Here is an 18,637-nt window from a genome sequence, read left to right on the forward strand (position 1 = left end):
ATCTAAAATAAAGATTTAGATGTTGGAAGTGTGGTTGGGAGAAGGAAAAGCAACAGGTAAGGCAAACCACAGGACAAGATATTAATCCAGAAGGTGCTCTTTTTTAATGGAGACTTTCTCTTTTTTTTTTTTTCATTGTTTTTCTTAATATTTCAGGACGAAAACATTTTCCTATCTGTATGTAAAAAACATAACCCAAGAAAAGCAAGTTCTCCCCTCTACTTTGTTTCACACTTTGCAGCTCTTATTTTGTTCGTTTCCTGTTACAGCCTCACACTTCTACACAGAGTGAAAATTATGTGTAATCTGAATAATAATTCATGTAGGTTTACTGCAGTATCGTGTACAGTGTTTTATATCAGAGATTCCCAAACTTTTTTTTTACCAAGGATTCCTGTGGCATGTAACTAAACTTCCCAGAGCCTTTGCGTTCTCCATCTCTGTTCTCTCTTCTTGTCCCGCTGGTGCTACCTAGCTCTTCCCATCCACCTCCAGATCCCTTCCCTTTCCTCTTGATTTTGATATCCCTCTTTCTTCCATTCCTCTCCTAATCAGCCTTCCCTCCTACCCTCAGGTTCATTTATCATTCTCTTCCCAGCCAGCTCAGGATATCTTTTCCTCTTCTTGGAGTTTCTATGCTTTTCCCTTAAGAAGGCAATGAGGGTATGGCAACAGTACAGGATTTTTGCAGCTTCCATGGCTGGCCTTCTGCTTTTCCTTCACAGCCACATACTCTCCCTTTTCCTTCCTAGCAAAGCTAGATTTCCTGCTGTCTGGAACAGAGATTGCTGGTTCAGGGGATAGGTGCTGTCACAGTAGTCTCCAGGTGTCCAGCAGTTATCCTTGGGGAGCAGCAAGTATTTTATGTCACCTTTGAATGCATCCCTGTCTCGTTGTCTGCACTTATTTGACATTTAGCATTTGAATATATAAAAAGTTTCAGCATCAGACTAGTATGGGCTGTTGCTGATGCTGTCGTCCTTTGTTCCCAGCGCGGTTCCTTTGGAAGTGTTACAATATCATTCACGGTGAATAACTATTTAGCTATTTGAATCTAATGATGGTGTAATTCTGTGGACCTAATCCTGAAATGTTTAGTTTGTCCATTTTCAGACAAAATTTGCACTAAAGTTAATGGCTCAAGATTTTTAGTTACTGTTATAATGTCATTGAAAAAGAGAAAAGGCTTATCAGAACCATTAATTTTTAGATAGCAATGTATCTCTTAGATGAGGAGAATCAATCAGAAAACAAGTATAACTGAGAAGATCTTTAGGCATTACAGGCATTACAGATATTACACAGTGAATGGAAATGCTCTTGTATAAGGGTTTGATATGACAAGTAAGAAATAATTTTCATTTCTTTTAAATTAGCATCTTACATTCCCAGAGGCTTTGTCTTGGGTTTAAAGAGGACAAAGAAGAATACTGTCCCCAGAAAAAGCTATCCTATGTAATTTCTTTCTTCTTTGCTTGCAATCAATCATTCTTTCAGTGAGGCTGATCTTACGTGCTGCTCCTTGGTTGCAGGATACTTCTTGCCGTATGATACCCATGGCTGTAGCTCACCATAATATGATCATCCAATTTGCTAGGTTTAGTCATCTGTGGCTAGGTTCTTGAACATGGTATTTTGATTTGGTTTAATGTGAGGAAGTGTATTCTTCCTTTCCTTCATTGTTAAATGCTTTTCAAGAAGTATTCGTGCCTTGTCTCTGGCTTTCACAGCGTATAGCAGTGCATAAGGGATGGAATTGCATTGCAGTACCTCACAGAGCTCCTTTGAATTGCTCCTCCTGTAAGCAGACTAGTTAGGAAGATGTGCAAAAGCTGTCATTTGGGGAACACCCGGCAATAATTTTTCTGTCTATTTTAGCCACCATTTAGAGATTCATAGTCACTGACTTTTTTGGTCTCAGACCTGGAACAACAGACGTATTATTCAAACTGAGGTCCAACGTTCATTTTCAACAGGTAATGTTAATCACTTGAAGTTGATGCTTTTAGAAAGAAGTTTACTATTCTTGAGACTCTTTTTGTTCTATAAAAAGGATTTCTCTCGTTCTGTCCAAAACAAGAGAAAATTAGCACAAGGTAATTGTGTAGGTCAATGACAAGGATATTAACCTGGCAATGGAGAAATGCCAGATCACCAGAAATGGTGAGTTAGAGCTATTCCTTGTGAACATCTCCTACCCCATGGAATCTCTTGATACTAGAATTGTTTTGTTCTATAGTCTTGTTGATGACAGAGTCAAGGTTAAGGAAACTGACTGTAATCCACCAGTTTGGGCATTCATTGGGCATATTGGAAAATCAACTGTGTGTTCCAGCCCCACAGGCATAAAGCTTTCTGTTAGAAAGGCCGGAGTGAATTATGGATGGCTCAAACACAGTACAGAAAATTACATTAGCATATGTAACACAGAGAGGGTTAAGTGTAATTACAGTAGCTGTACACAGCAAAGTATAGACGGGTAGAAAAACAGTGGGACAAATGCTGTTCCTGCTGAGTAATTGTGGTGTGCTTGGAGAAACGGATTCCAGGCTTCCTTTGGTTTGTATAATCTGAGTATTTGCCTGGCATACCTTTTTGCCAAAGCCCAGTATGTAGCACAGATGTGGGGTTAATGATCGATTTGCTTTAAGCCTCGGGTGAACTCTAGGATTAGACAATTCAGATCTGATATGCCCCCAAATGCTCACAGACTGAATAAAACCCCTTTACTTCCTTCACATGGTAATTTTTCAGGCTCTCTGTGGTTGCAGGTTGGAATTGTAGGGATGATCAACCAGGTCGCCACAAGTATACATTTGTTGGGGGACGAGGGGGTGGAAAAGAAATACTTGAGTCTAGGGCATTTTTGGAACCATGGTAGAAAGGTATCTTAGTGCAGTTCTCAGTCTAGAATACGTATAGCTGCTGCCCATCCAGCAGAGACTTCATCTGGAATTGAAACACCTCAGACTTCTTGAGACATTTTTTTAAGGACATATTTTAAGTCCTTTTAAAAAACCTTCAGCTTTTAGTTTAAGCTTCAGATAAGTTGATTTCAACCATCTCTGAGTACATTATGTCCCTCCACTACCTACTGTTTCTTGGTATAAAAGGAATATTCACCAACGCTTTCTCTGGAAAGTGAAAGCCATTTTGAGAGCAGCAATAGAACTTTCGACTACTGACTAAATCTAAAATGAAGGACTTACGGGTAATGGCAATTAGCAAACGATGCCGGTGATGTAATCATGTAAACTTGATGCACTCCTGCTTTTCTAAAAGTTCTTATCAGCATATTAGAGGAAGCTGGTGTCTTTGTGCGTAGTTCTAGAAATGCTCTGGTGTCTGGGTGAATTCATTAAACTTATGGTCTTTTCTGTCTCCACCTTCCTAGACTCTCTCTGTTTATCTCATAATCCCTCAGACAAAAATAGTTCCAGTCTTATCAGTGCTTAACCTTCTGTTTTGTTACTCATTAGCTAACCTTGTGTTTTGTATTTTAATACCACGAATACCTCTTAAACTGCGTAACTGCGTGACTCTCATACCCTGTGTTTGTATTTGCCGGAGCTCTTCTATTGTTTCAAAATCCTGCTTATAAAAGAATGTTTCATGGTTTCTTTACATTTATGCTGGAAGAAAGTTATTCGTGAGCTTTAAGATGATAGAAATCTTCCTCTCCCATCTTTCCTTCTCTCCCCACTTCACAGCCACTGTAATAAATTAATGGAGTGACTCTGTGAATATCAAGTGTAGAAGTTGTAGGGTTCAGCCCTAGTGCTTCCTCCCCACAGTAATCCAGCTCTATATAGTAATCTCATGGAAATTTATTGCTTACTGGGGGAGCGAGAGCTGCGTGCACTGTAGGGCTCCAGGTTCTACCACAGCCCTAGTTGGACTCCTTTGTGTATACTGTTCATATAGTTACTATTCATTCGATGAATTAATCTGCTATATTCTTTTAACAATGGAAACTAAATGCGTCATGCTAAAATCAAATCACTGTCATCTGTATCAGTCACCAGGGGTCTGTTGATCTCTTTCTAGCAAGGATTTTGTTATTCAGACATTCCCCACAAGCTGTCAAATGGTCCAACTCAATAACAACTAATAAAGCAAGCACCCCTTAAAAATTTCCCCAGGGAATCTTTTCAAATTGAACAGGGAGTAATAAATCTTGTAGTGTCAATAATGGTGAAAATGTTAATTTGGTTGACTCCACTGTGTGCCTCCTCAAGTGAAATTTCAAGAGCTGTGCTGGGAAGATGGCTGCTACCTGAATTCACTCTGTTGCTCTCTGCCTGCAGCACCAGTTTCAAATCTGTGGCGAGGGCTATCTGAGATGGGCTATATAACAAAAGAGCGTTCTGGTGATCTGGTTGTTTTCTCAAGCTTTTAAATCTCACTTACTGATTTTAGTCATGCCCTTAAATGAAAGTTAGATGACGGGGATGAATGTGCTGGTAAGACTTTCTCGGGTGGCTAACTGATAGGGTCCCTAGGACGTAGCAGAAATGTGTCCATCTGCTTAGCATAGCATGAGTCTGCTTTACTGTACCACACAAAGCTGGTTTAACACTAGTATCAATAACATAATTTTCTTTATTACACAAACTGGGTAGAAAAGGGGTTTTATGGTATAAATTTAGTCTATTAAGGGCATTTCTGTGAATAAATTGTACTCGATGTTCTTTTCATCCTTTTTAGCACAGATTTTTTTCACAGATGTCATTTCTGGGCATTAAACAATTTTTTTTCTCCTGCTGTTGTGAAAGGAGAACTGCGAGTACTGACATTAAACATTTTGGGAAATTTGTTCTGTTCTTTTTATAATAAGTGAAAGTAGTCCTGCCAGAACTCAAACCTTCCAGTGACTTAAATTTCTATTTTATTGTGTTATTTCTTAGGTACTTGATATCATCTTAAGGAAACTAATTAAGGGACTATTTCTGAAGTCCCAACTGCATACTTACTCCATATAATCATGCTCTTATTTTTTCATATTTTAAAAAAGAGTTTGTATCTGCAGTGGAAGCAAAATGGCAGCTTTAAGCATGACTACTAAAATATGTGTTTTCGATATAAATTTGTGACATGAGATAACAAGTGCTAAAAATTTCTGATTGCAAGACGTTAATTTCTGGGCTTTGGTTAGGTGCCAGAGCAGCCTAGAAATGGTACAGTTAAGGACCTACGTGGCTGCTTTAAGAGTCTTATTCATATTTTTTAAAACTATTTTATTTGCTCCATCTGCTAAATTTAGGAAATGTTCCTTTTCTTAGCTGCTTAATCTACTTCAGGGTTTCTTTAAGCTCTTTTTGGATGGTATAGGAAAGTATTCAATTTGCATACTAGGCAGGCAAGGAGACCTAGTAGTCTTTATCCATCAGGTTTAATAATCAAGAACCAGCCGTGATGCAGACCTGCCCTCCGTGGTGCATCAGAGCCCAGCCGTGTCCAGATGGGTGCGCTTCCGTTCCTTTCCTTTCCCTTTATAAATGCAGAAAAGAAGAGAAACCGGAGACTTGGGTGGAATGTTGAGGCAGGAGAACCCAGAAGACAAACTTGCCAGGACCCTGAGGGTACCACCAGCCCTGCCTGCCCCTGCCCACCTCCCCACAGCCCTGCCCTGCTTGGCCGTGGGCCCCACCGAGATAAACCTGGCTGATGTCCCAACCCGACCTCAGCCCATCCCCGTGCCCAGGAAGGTGCCCGATGCCCGGGGCTGGGGCTGCCCTCGTGCCCCCCAGCTGCCCTGCTCCTGGCTGGGGCAACGGGACTGGGTCCTTATGCACCCCTGCAGATAAAGCAGGCATTACTTAAAATCCTCTCTTCGCAGGCCAGAAATTCGAGCAAGAAAACGCGATCCATCTGCATGAGCATGGGCAGAGTCTGGATGCTAACCCGGATCTGTCAGGTAGGGGTGGAGGTCGCTCTCCCTCACGGATTCTCTGTCGTGGTTAGCATGGGCATCTGCTGTCACAAGCATGGTGCCAGGCAAGCTGTTTTGGCGAGTGACTCTTTGGAAATCACGGAGCGCGCGCAAACAGATGAAATTGCGCATATATGAAGTAAAAATAGGTATCTTTCAAAATACACACCGATAAAGTTCAAACTATTTTTACAGTAGGTAAGCCTCAGTAAGAGGGACTCTTGGGGATTTTTTTGGGGGGGGGTTGGCTTGGTTTTTTTCACACTGAGCCGCCGGTCATCCCAACGCTGCCCCACGGTGCGCTGGCCCCAGCCCGCTGCGCGGTGGCTTGCGCGGCGCTGCGCTGCCCTGCGCCGGTGGTTGCCATCGGGAAGGCGGGTGTCCGGCCGGAGTGAAATGCTGCTCGGTGTTTAGGTTTGGGCAAGTTTGGGGCGGCTAGCATTTAACGTTAGCCCGTACGTGGTGAGCGTTAGATGGAAGGTCGCTTTTGAGATTGTTAGTGTGGTGAGGGTAGGGTTGGCTTTGTAGTGTAAAACAAAACGCTTCCTTTTGGTTTAAAATACTTTAAAGGCCCGAGGTGGCTCAAGGATGATGAATAATTCTAATTCCAGTAGAAACCCTCTAATCTTGCCACGTTTCTCAGACTACGAAGGGAAATGTTTAGAAAGAGTGAACGTTGACCGTCATGTAGAGAGCAGGCTCTATCTCCAGAAGAGGCTGTCAAAAATGTCAGAGCTGCGTGCGATGCTGTTTGGTGCGCTTGTTTGTTTATATTTGCAGCAGAGAATCCCAGAGCCTCAGTCGTGAAGTGAGACTGCCTTCTGCTCAGTGTTGCATAATAAAAATACACAGAAGAACATGATGGTCTCTGCTGCAGAGAGCTCACAGGTATCTGCGTGCCAAGCGAGCTACATCCCTGGGTAATGACCAGCCGTTCGAGAGAAGGGTGTTGCAGGTACTGTCCTGGCTGCTTTGTAATTCCGTTTGTCTATAGATGGCATTGGCAATGTATTGCCTTTGCACAATACCACTCTGAGGTGCTAAGCTGTAATTTACCTACTAGTGATGTGCATCACTCAGGAGGTACCAGTTCTTTTCCTGTTTTATTGAAGTTTTTCTTGATGGGGGTCACAAGGCTTGACACTTTAAACTTCTGTGTAAGTAAATAAAAAAATAAGTAAAACATATTAAGGCTTCATTTTCAAATATTTTATGACAATCTATACGCAGTGCTGGAGGAAAGCCCCTCCATCATTGGTTCCAGCTATCTGCTATCGCAACCAGGTTTGTTTTATGATCTGTTTTACAAAGTAGTACTGATTGCTGCATGCTGGCAGTCATCTTCTTTTACAGGTGTAACAAAAGCAGGAAGAGGGGAAAAAAAATGTCTAGAGCGCTCTTCTTGGCAAGAAGGTTCCACTTATAGCAAAGGAGAGTGTCGGTTTTCTGCTCAATTTTTTCCTATGTTGTTACCTTTAAATGAAATCAGCATTGGTTGGGATTGCTTTTCATGACAGGTTTTGTAGTGCAGTGCTCCATCTTTTGCACATAGGCTACTCTCAGAGATGTCACCGAAAATAAAATATCAACAAAACCTTGTGAGAAAGAATGTCCTAATTTTCTGGTAGCACGGTGCTACAGAAGACTTCCTATTTGTCTCCTTACCATGAAATCATCAGTTTGAGATCATCATCAATTTCTGTTCCCCCAATCTCCAGCCTTTCATCTGAGACAGAAAAATTTTGCTGTCTACTTTCAACAAGTTATTTTCTGCAACTGAAAGAATTTAAAGTGAGTCCTATATCTCGTAATGTAGACCATGGCAAAGAATCGTGGTTAGTTGTCCTTCTGCCATTGTAGAAGCTGGATACACATGAGCGGGGAAAAAACAATAGAGGACAAATAGTTACTTTTAGTTGGGGGAATCTTACATCTGTGCATGGTCTCTTGTCCATACTTGATTTTTTTTTTTTTTAGGCAATTATTTGCCCTCCATTTTAATCCCATCTGAGCATTTCCCAGATGTCAGAATATCTTTATGCTTGTAATGTGCATAGTTTTCTCTTGCTTTTGGTTCTGCGGCAGAGTTTTCTGAACGTCTTGTTGGTTCATTTTTGAGAAATCCTGCTGTGCATTTCAAAGAGGTATTTCCAGTCTTCCTCAGGCTGTTTCATCAGCAACTTGAAATATAGCAACAACAAAGATTACAGGCTCTGATCAGGCAAAGCAAGCGCGGCAAACACTGTCATGTCAGAAAGGGCACAAGCATCACTGAGTTCCAATACTACAACAGCTCATTGATTTAAAATATACTATTGACAACCATTTTTTTCCACACTTGCTCTCAGGAGTATTCTTCAATAACATTTATTTACAAGTTTAAGATCCCTTACTGTGTATTTTTAAGCCTGAGTGCCTTAGCGCTTTGAGTGATCCTGCTGAGTTCGCAAGCATTGTGTCCTAAGTTTCCATCTTCCGAATTCAGGTACGAATACTGGTGTTACTTTATCACAATGTATGTTGTATAGTCCTGTCATCTTGACTCGATTCTTTCTGGGGTGCCATGTTGCCATAAGACTTGTTTTTCAAGCCCAGGACAGCGTTTCGGGTGGTGGCATGGGGCACGGGATGTCTTTCCAGCCATCCGGTGGTTGCTTCCATCATTTTAAGCACATGGCACTTGCCTTGGCGGGTTTGTAGGAGTGTGATATAGTCAATCTGCCAGGCCTCCCCATATTTATATTTCAGCCATCGCCCTCCATACCACAGGGGCTTTAACCGCTTGGCTTGTTTGATTGCAGCGCATGTTTCACATTCGTGGATAACCTGTGTGATAGTGTCCATGGTCAGGTCTACCCCTTGATCACGAGCCCATCTATATGTTGCATCTCTTCTCTGATGGCCTGAGATGTCATGGGCCACCGAGCCATAAATAATTCACCCTTATGTTGCCAATGCAGATCTACCTAAGCCACTTCAATCTTAGCAGCCTTGTCTATCTGTTGGTTTTTCTGATGTTTTCCGGTGGCCTGGCTAGCTCAGTTGATGGAACGTGGGACTCTTAATCCCAAGGTTGTGGGTTCACTCCACGTTGGGTGCCAAAAAGGACAGTGCTGGTTTAACCCCAGCCAGCAACTAAGCACCACACAGCTGCTTCCTCACTCCTGCCCTCTCCTAGTGGGATGGGGAGAAGAATTGAAAAAAAAGAAGTACAACTCGGTTTAATAACTAAACTAAATAACTAAAGTAAAATAAAACATAATAACTGTAATGAAAAGGAATATAACAACAACAAAAATAAAACCCAAGACAAGTGATGCACAATGCAATTGTTCACCACCTGCTGACCGATGCCCCAGCAGCGATCCGCCCCTCCCGGCCAACTCCCCCCAGTTTATACACTGGGCATGATGTCCTGTGGTATGGAATATCCCCTGGGCTCATTCGGGTCAGCTGTCCTGGCCCTGCTCCCTCCCAGCTTCTTGTACACCTGCTTGCTGCCAGAGCATGGGACACTGAAAAATCCTTGACTTATGCTAAGCACTAGTTAGCAACAACTAAAACATCAGTGTGTTATCAACATTATTCTCACACTAAATCCAAAACACACTGTACCAGCTACTAAGAAGAAAATTAACTCTATCCCAGCTAAAACCAGGACATACATGAAATAGGAAGAGGTTATGGTCAACAGGTTAGATGAGTGCAGTCCTGTGCCTGTTCTAGACAAGGTATCTGATATTGTCTGGAAACAAAATGTGAATTCATAGAACCAGATTGGGGTTTGTGAGTTGATATATTATTGTCTCAAATAGTTCCTTAGTGATCTGCTAGATCCTTAAATGTTGTTGTGCTTTAGGGCATTTTTTTTTCAGAATAATAGGTTGTTAGAGGCTTGGCACAGATGGAAATGCCTAAGTCTCCGAAATGACCCTTTCAAGTTACATACTTTAGAGGCAAAGGACCATTAATATAATTGGGCCCCTATTGTGCAAAGCACTGTACAAAAATTAAGAAAAAGGAAAGTCTGTGCTCCAATAGGTTATCATCTGCTCCAAAACCCAGCAGATTGCTGCTGAATGTTAGAAAATGTCCGGGGAATTTTTTTTTTAACTACTTAGCTGATGGCTAATAATAAGGCACTGAAGATATTTCTGAATGCAAGGAAAAAGCAAAATTGAAAGGCAAGTCCCCAGCAGGAGGCTCCATGTTGAGGCTGGGGAAGCAGCAAGTTGGACCATTTATCACACAGCATGGCAAGGGAAGGAAACACGGGTTTGGGTGCACTTACCTGGCAGAAGGGGAGCGGGGCTTCTGCGCTAGGATTTTGGCAGAGTGGGGCTTCTGCGCTAAGATTTTGGCAGACTACTAGAATGGGTCTCTAGAAAGAAATTAAAATTGCCGTTCTTTTTCCCAGCTAGCAAGAGGTGCAAACACATGTGTTGCCACCTGCCTCCTTTTCTGGCAATCCATTCCTGTGGAAATAACTATTTAAAATATTTGCCCCCATTCTAAATATAAACATTTTCATAATAAGCATTTTTATTTTCGGGTTTGGTTTTGATGCTCTTTGAGAAGTCTGCTACAAATTGCCCACAGCTATGGAAGTGATCTCGCTCAAATTGCAAGATGGAAAAAAATTACCCTTACCTCCAAGATGAAATAATTTCAGATTCAGACATAAAAATAGAGTCTGTAGAACGCATACATAGTCTCTTTATTTGCTTGAATATCAGCAGAAAAATAGTTGCCATTTGCAATAATTCTGTTCCTTAAAAGATAAAAAGCTTAATTCACATTGGTTATGTGCGTGAGAATTGGGTAATTATGGTGTTGAGTCACTTATATTTTTAGAAGAGTTAAGCTTGTCAGTGCCTACCTCACTTTCAAAAAGGGAATTTAGGTTCCTAAGTCATCAATGTGCTTATTAAAATTTTACTATAAATGGCTTTTCCAAGCACTCAGTGGCTTTGGAGTACAAGTGTCTCTACGGTACATCCATATTTCTGAAAATCCTAGAAAAAATAAAGATGTCATGTAAGTGGACCACCTGCCTATCCTTTCCTCCAGGAAGTTTGGCTGAATTGTTTTTGATTAGATTAGATTTGATTTTAGCCTTTAAAAAATTTGCAGCATAATCTGCTAAGTATTACTCGGAAGCATTTTGTACAATCAACCCTTAGCTGCTTGCCAAGGTGTTTTCTAATGTAGATTTATGGCTGCCCTGAAATCTAATCTAGACATATTCTGGACAAATATGTAGTTTGTACGTCTAAAAAAGTATGCCCTATTAATAAGAGAAAGGCTTTTGAGTCTTTTCAAAGTCAGAAAAAGGAGACAGTAAGCCATGTTTTCAGATGTGGGATCAGTTTGTCACTACTGTTCCACATTATACAGAGCTGGGAAAAGTACTTGGTTCTGACAACCTGCAATTAGAGGTTACAATTTGCTTCTTGTCTCAGGCAGTGGTGATTTACATGGCAAAAAAAAATTATTGTTTTTATTATGTTTTGTTCTGTAGAATAACCTGACCCGTGCCCTTCTTCAGGCAACACAGAACTGAGACATTGAGGGTAGATTTTTGAGGGGATTTCTGTTGCTGCAGTACTAACTTACATAATTCCTACCTTTTCATACTCAGAGGGCTCGATGAGTTCACAACCCAAAGATAAGTTTATAAATCCTGTCACCTGGTCCTTGGATCTAGTATTTACCTAAAAAATGGATTTATAAAAGTCAGCGTGCAGAAATGGCAAAACAGCTAGGTAATGGGGAAAGGCGAGCAGAGGGGACAGCCCAGATGTCAGTGCTTTTGGGGAGCTCCCTGTCTCTCGTGGCCCTCACCAGCTTCTCTCTACTTCTAAGAAAAAAATATTAATTTCCTCAAGGACTTTAATTCATTTTGCTTTTATCCCATATGAACTCCAAGATTCTATCTCAAACTAATGACAAATATGTTTGATTTTTCTATGCAAAGAAGAGCTTCACAAGGAAAGATTGAGAACCATTTGTTTTGTGGTTTCCAGTGGGATACTGTCCTGCTGGTAGGGTTGATAGGTCCAAGTTTTATAACGTGATGAAGCTAAATACCTAAATAAATATTCTAAGTACCTAAATAAATATTATTTAGGTACTTATTATATTAAAATATATTTTAAAGTTAAAGATATATACACTTATGAGTATATAAAATATACTTACTGAATTAAAGATATATTTTTTCTGCTGCTATTTAAGCAAATAAAGAGACTATGTACCTAAGTACCTAAATAAATATTCTAATTACTTTATGGAGAGTTCCTCTCCTCTTTTTCATTGGCTTGAACATGCTCAGAATGTATAATTTACATCCTGTCGGTGAGAAAGGAAGGGGAATGTCTGTGTTATGACTCACAGTGATTTTTAAGTGTGAAGTGTCCACAGACTTGTACTGGAATATGGAGACAGGAAAAATAGAACGGAATTCCAACTTCAGGGTGGTCAGAAAAGCCCCTATCCACCATTCATTGATGAAGTCTAAATGACATAGTTAAGTAATTTGTTCCTTCTTACTGTGATTGTTTTTACTCCCTGGTAGTTCATACTGTTAGTTTGGTGTTTTTTAAGTCTGAACTATATCTGAGTTACTTCAGTTAAGGATTTGGCTCGGAAACTTCAATTGAATTTACACATGTGAATCCATTAAGTATAACTTAAGTTTCATATCATTAACATAAGGGGGAGAAACCACACTGCATGCCTGAGAACATTTCTTCCTTCTTTATATACCTAGTACCAGATTTCAGTGTTGGTGTGTTCTCAAATCTTTGTAGATAAAATGGAAAATCTGGATCCGATTGGTACCCTACCCTCATATTTTGGGGATCAGAGACCCAGCATCAAATTCAAGTGCTGACCTTTTTAAATAATGCTCTCTCGAATTTTGCATTAAATACGTTGAAGACAAAGGACTATCCACTGGATATTGCTGTATATTGCTACAGTGGATATGTTTTCTGTGCTGTCTGCGGTGATTCCTGTGAAATGCTATTAACAGCAAGAGATTACTCTGTAAAGTTTGTGGTGGTAGTCTTGCTGATACAAGCAGATACCTTCTATTACATTAATGTTCCATTTAAATAACAGATTGCCAGCCACAAACTTTATATATCTTATTCCCCATACGGGCAATATATGGGTCTCTTGAGTATGGTTTTGTAGATTCATTTAGCACCTAATGCACTTTTAATGAAAGGTTTTTTTCTGCATCTCTTTGTAGGGCTTGTGATGCAGTGACTTTTCATAGTGCTTCCCAGAAGAGGTATTTATATTTTTCAAAATAGTTATGAAAGTCAGATATTAGGTTTACTGAAGCATACTGCACTGGGGAGGGAGGACGGGGGGGAAGAAGGAAAAATGAGAGTGAATTAGGTCAGGAAACCTCGCATATAATCCAATATTGCCTCATGACATTTCATCCTGCTCTTTCTGCAGCAATATGTGAGCTAAGCTGATGAGCTGTTTCTGCTGGAGAGCACAGATGCAGAACTAGTCAAATAACCTTCCAGCTACGCATCTCATCAAAACCTATTTGACAAAATACCTAATCAAGGCCACTGATCTTTCACAATTCCAGAAGAATGGAAGTAAGTGGGGCGAGAAATCAGTTCTCCCACGCACTAATGTTGAACAGGATGCAAAAACCATTTGCGTGACTGCCTGCGTTGGGCTAACGAGTATGAAGACCTACTGCTTATGCTACAAATCCATGCTTCATTTATGGTTTAGGAAACATAACAGAGGTGGTGGGCATGGGGAAATTTATCTGAGCAGAGCAGTCAAGAAGAAGGGAGGCAACATGAGGGATTTGCACCTGACTTTGGGAATCTAAACCGAAGCAGACACAGCTGTTAAACAGAAAGCTAATGGCTTGCTCTTCAAATGCAGACTGTAGTTAGGGTGGTTTGGGATATGAGACCAGACTGTGAGCCAAAATAAGTTTAACTGGAAAAACTGGTGGTAATGCTTCTCTAGCACTTTATTAAAAATTCTTCAAAGATAGGGTTTTAATATAATTAATGTATTAGATCACATTTGTTGGTAGCAGATGGAAAGCAGCCTGTTTCTCAGTTGATTTAACTCGTGTGCTGGTGAACTAGGAGAATGCAGTATAGGAGTGAAATATTGTTTATGAATATATGAGTTGAAATGGCTTCAGTATTTTCAAACTATCAGAACTAAAATTGGAAAGAACCGACAAATATTAATGGGATACACTATTGAAATGATGATAAATCATTATGTTTCAGGACATATTCATCCTAAGCTTAAGCCAGAATTTGCTTATTGAGCCTGTTATTCAGATTTTTTAGTTAGAATTTCTTGTACCTCTTCCATCCTATTCTGTGTCAGGTAACTCATATTGACCACCACCAAGGACAGGGCATAAAACTACATGAACTGTTGGTTTGGTTCAGTAAATAATATATTTTTCCTCTCTGGCAGCAAATGCTCCCAGACCGTATGGAGTGAAATGGCAAAAAAGACAAGTGGAAAAATATTCAGCCAAAAATCTGCAGCAAGGAGCAGTTCTTCCTTTTCTATGAGATAAATTTATCATGGAAAATTCTCGCGTCTCTTTTTGTAGACCATGAGACAGCAGATAGGTATTATTAAGATGAAATGTTTAATAGCTTCTTCCTCTATTAAGATCCTTCATAACCATCTACAGTAGGTGACAGTGCCTAATGACTATTGTTCCCAGTGGAATTTTGAACCAAGAATTTACTTAACTTATTAACTAGTGAACCCGCACTTCAGATTGTACTTGCTTTGCTGGACCACACTTACGTAATAAGAAACCTAAAAAGTTGTGCTGCTCATGACATTTTTATTATATATCTTCCCTTTTTCAGTTCTCTCTTTTTCTGTGAGTTTAAATATGCCATGAACTCATGCTTTTCCTTCTGTATGTCACAATCTGGATGCCCACCCTTTGACTGCTGTTGGCTTTCGGAGAGTAGCTGCAACTGATTATACTTCAGTATGTTTCTTTTCCCTCTTCTGCCAGAGTTCAGATTTACTCAGCCTTGTCCAGATATCAAGCTAAAATAACAGCGAAATCATAACTTGTGTTCGACGGGCTTCACATTCAAGGTCCAGTAATTAGATAATCCTGTGATTAAATCTCAAAAGGGATTCCACCTAGTTAAGTGCCTTATGAACTGGAAAGACTGGACAAAATGCAGTAGGGGATGTCATTTTCCTTTAGAAGGAAGATAGCCTCACCCTACCATCTCGCTTACATGTACTAGCCTGTAATTGCAAAAGAATTATGATCACCTTTCCTTCCCATCTTAAAGAGTTGAGACCCACATGCCCCATTTTCTTGCCTAGTTTAGGTGCCTGTGGTTAGTGGGGTATATACATGGGCAGTGCTCTTCAGCCATCCTGTTGAATCGGAATTGTTGTATAGAAATGAACTCAAGGTTCACTGGGCCAGTAAGATAACAGGAGTATGAACATAGCTTCATGGGTAGGGCACCACATGATAGATGGATAGCTTGAGTTCTGCTCCAAGGATTCATATTTTATTCAATGCTGTTTCATCATCTCCCCTTTCAACTGTGTTTTAAAAGGAAAGGAATAGTCCCTGCTTAGCTATTTCAAAGACAGGTCACAGACCCCTTCCTTCAGGAAAGGGCTAAAAGCTGTGGATCTGCAGTAGATAAAAGCATTTTCCTGCAAAATGTGGAGCACAGAGTAGGTCAGGGTCACATTTCAAATGCATCCTTGTACTTGGTGTTTCCTAAAACAGCTGCTTTCAAAAAGCCCCTCCACCCCCACCTTCCCCCACGGCACAGAATAAATTCTTGAAATACATGTCTCAGGAGCGTGAAGAGGCCCAAGGAAAGATCATTGACTCTACCTTTCCCTTTTCCCTCTGTCCTTCTCCCCGGTAACGATGTGAAAAGTGTACAGTAGTTACTGTGGGCTAATCATTCTGGAGGAAGGCGGCATGAGGAGGACCCAAGGCTCCGGCGTGCCCTGTCCTTGTGGCAGCAGCTGGGTGAGTATGGTCGGTGACTGGTTGGGCACTGGCTGCACCACCACCGCTGGCAGATCTCTGCTTGCCCGGTGAGGTCAGGTTAGCAATGAAACTGGACTGCGAGAAAACAATTTACACAAGAAAAAGGCAATTTTCCAAGAAAACTCTTTGTGAATGAGGACACAGGGCCTGCAGTTAGGGATGGGAGGCCATACAAGTCCTCTTTAGAGCAAGTTTGGCAGGAGTTTAGCTCTCTTGATCTCCAGGTAGGCAATAAAAGTCCCCGATGAGAGCTGGTGTGCAAGACCTCTTTTGCTGGAGCTTGGGCATGCAAGAATTTTTACGCAGGATAGAAATAGGCAGGCTGGATGGTTATGGTAGAGGAGGGCTGGTGAAATGGAAGATGAGGTGAATAGCTAGAGCAAGCCTCAGAAGGGAAGTGTGTGAATTTGTGAGAGAGTGGACACAGAAAACCTGAAGCTGGAGACAAGAAGGACTGAATTACCTTTAGAACAACCATAATGCTAGTGTCTAGCTTTAGTACCATATATGCATTTTAAGCGTCTTTGGATGCCCATTTTGAGGTACTTCACCCTCCTTGTACACTTCTTGTGGAGCAGTGGCACCTTGGGCAGGTATCTGGAGATCTTCGGAGAGCTGGACACTTGCAAGTTTGACTGTGGAATGCCTGACTTGCAGGTGCTTACTCTCCTTGTTAGCCTTGGTTTTGATATCGTGAAGAAAAAAGCTAAAGGTAAACCAGAAGAAAACAACAGTACTTCAGCAGCATGCATTTTCATTGTCTGTGTGCTATCTAGTGCTGGTTGCTGTTCAACTACTGGTTACTTTCTTCAGGTTTTTGTTTTCCCTAAAACTCTTCAGGCACTGCCCAGTGCTCATCCTCCAGCCTTACAAAACCCAGTCACGGTACCCTGTACTTGTGATTGGTGATGGAAAGCAATCTTTTTCTACATTTCTTCCAAACCAGCCCTCCCAAAATTAGATATTCTGCCAGCTAGCAGAGAGGGTAAGGCTAACGCGTCATCTTCAACATGATAGCTGACCTACACCTTGTAAATAAGCAAAGAATATCCATTTAATTGACTTCGTTGGTGTGTTGGGGGGCTCTGGCTCCACTGCGAAGACGTATGAGCAGTCTGAGAAAATGAGTTGAATAGTTCAACTGGCATTCATGTGTGACTGTGTAGGTCATCAGGATATTCGAATGAAAACTGAGAGACTTGAAGTGTGATAAATAAAAGGTTATTTCATTGAGCAAATTCTAACTTCACTGTGCTTTGATTTAGACTTTAAATAGTTACGATAGGAAAAAGAGCATGGTAACCGACAAGGGCAAAACTGCAGATTTCTTCTAATTTACTTTGTATCCCCAAGTATTTGCATTATCGCATGAAACAATGTAAGGGGATGTGATGGCTTTGCAACATTTTTGTGATACTAACAAAGATATTTTCTCATAAATTTTCTTCTTATATATGAAGGTCCTCTGACAGAAGAGTACATATATAAATTCAAATATTGATACAGATACAAGCATGGTGATAATGAAAGTAGCTGTCAGGACTACACTGTTTTTGAAAGCTGGTAGAACTGTGGAAAGATATTTTGGCGATGACAATCGAATCCCATCTGTCTTTTTGGATAGGGCTGGAGAACAGTCTGAAGTGATAGAATTTATCTAGTTGTATCATTAGAGAAGGGTGTTGGAACATGCTGCATCTGTTTGTGTGAGCTGTGCTTGTCCTTCAGGTTTGCTCCTTTGTAGGCTCTTGCTCTTATATTGGAGGTCAGGAAAGAGGAAGGACAGTGAGAAAGGAGGCTAGACATTTCTAACTTCTTAGTATCAGTGCATGGTAAAAGAAACACAATCTATAGAAACTTTTTTGTCCGAATATATGTATTTGTAAAGATTTGAGGAACACTTGAGTTTCTTGTATCCCAGTTTCCACAGAGGCATAATTTCTTTCAAACTTGGCTTGATGAAGATCACTTCATGGGTGTAAATAAAAATACATGAAATAAAATCATGTAAAATACATGGTCCTTTTACTCATAGTGTGTGGATAATGACCCGAATGAGAGAACATCAGCTGGTTTATGATTTTTTTGTGTCAGGCTTTTTACCTTTTGGGCCAGCTTTTCCTTTTAGGGTGCTGTATTTCAAGTTTTCAGTACAGTATCATGCAGTGAATCCCTTTCAGTTTTAGTTTTGCATTTTAATTCACTTGCTTTCCTTCTATCTATTTATAATTTCTTTTTTATCAGAAAAGCAAATGCTTGACCTCTTTTCTTACCCTAATTACTAACCATTTTTTATACCAAAATTGTAAAAGAGGGCAGCAGATTTTATGATATTTCATGAATATTTGGCCTAAAACTCAGATAACAGTGGCAAGATCAAAATTGAGTTTTAACATATTTCCAATATATTTTCAGCATGTCCATGATCCTGTCATCTGATAATGCAGTTGTCTCCAATGAGCAGAAGCATGTCACGTCATGGTTTAAACAATATATTGCCTGATCCTCTGCTTCATTTCTTTTCTGTACACAGACAAGGCCTCTGAACCACTTAATTCTAGTTCAGACTTTCAAAGGCATTATTGGACTTGTAGTACCACTGTACCTCACGTAACGTAATCTTATCTGACTCATGG

The 18,637-nt window shown here is 40.5% G+C and overlaps 1 long non-coding RNA gene across 1 annotated transcript in view; it reads left to right on the forward strand.

Annotated features, from left to right (window-relative positions):
* Nucleotides 1–18,637, forward strand: part of LOC138689327 (uncharacterized) — a 69,634-nt gene that overhangs the window by 9,999 nt on the left and 40,998 nt on the right. Inside the window, exons 5-6 of the long non-coding RNA XR_011328197.1 lie at nt 5,840–5,917; nt 6,713–6,887. This is a non-coding gene — a long non-coding RNA (uncharacterized lncRNA). The remainder of the gene's footprint in view (nt 1–5,839; nt 5,918–6,712; nt 6,888–18,637) is intronic.

This window comes from Haliaeetus albicilla, chromosome 16 (genome assembly GCF_947461875.1).
Source record: "Haliaeetus albicilla chromosome 16, bHalAlb1.1, whole genome shotgun sequence".
NCBI classification, from domain to species: Eukaryota; Metazoa; Chordata; class Aves; order Accipitriformes; family Accipitridae; genus Haliaeetus; species Haliaeetus albicilla.